Source organism: Trachymyrmex cornetzi, unplaced genomic scaffold (genome assembly GCF_001594075.2).
Source record: "Trachymyrmex cornetzi isolate Tcor2-1 unplaced genomic scaffold, Tcor1.1 scaffold1044, whole genome shotgun sequence".
NCBI classification, from domain to species: Eukaryota; Metazoa; Arthropoda; class Insecta; order Hymenoptera; family Formicidae; genus Trachymyrmex; species Trachymyrmex cornetzi.
The window spans coordinates 64,408-64,632 of NW_017295592.1; the positions used below are offsets into that span (position 1 = coordinate 64,408).

At 56.9% G+C, this 225-nt stretch overlaps 1 protein-coding gene across 1 annotated transcript in view; it reads right to left on the bottom strand.

Moving 5' to 3' along the window:
* LOC108759263 (uncharacterized) overlaps positions 1-225 on the bottom strand; it is a gene marked incomplete at its 5' end in the record, with an annotated part of 17,860 nt that overhangs the window by 2,505 nt on the left and 15,130 nt on the right. The window lies entirely within an intron of this gene.

Sequence of the window (225 nt, forward strand, 5' to 3'; positions counted from 1 at the left end):
CCCTCCAGCTCTTCCTCTTCGCCTCCACCACAGAGTCTCTGTACTCCTTCTGGGATCTCTTGTAAAGATCCCAGTCAGAGTCGGCCCGTATTCCTCGCCTTGTTCCAAGCCCTCCGAGCCTTGACCCTAAGACCCTGCAATCGTGGGTTCCACCAGGGAGTTCCCCTGTTGTTTGTCACCGTGCTGGCCGGGAAGTTTGCTTCGTAAGAGCCAATCAGAGCCCTC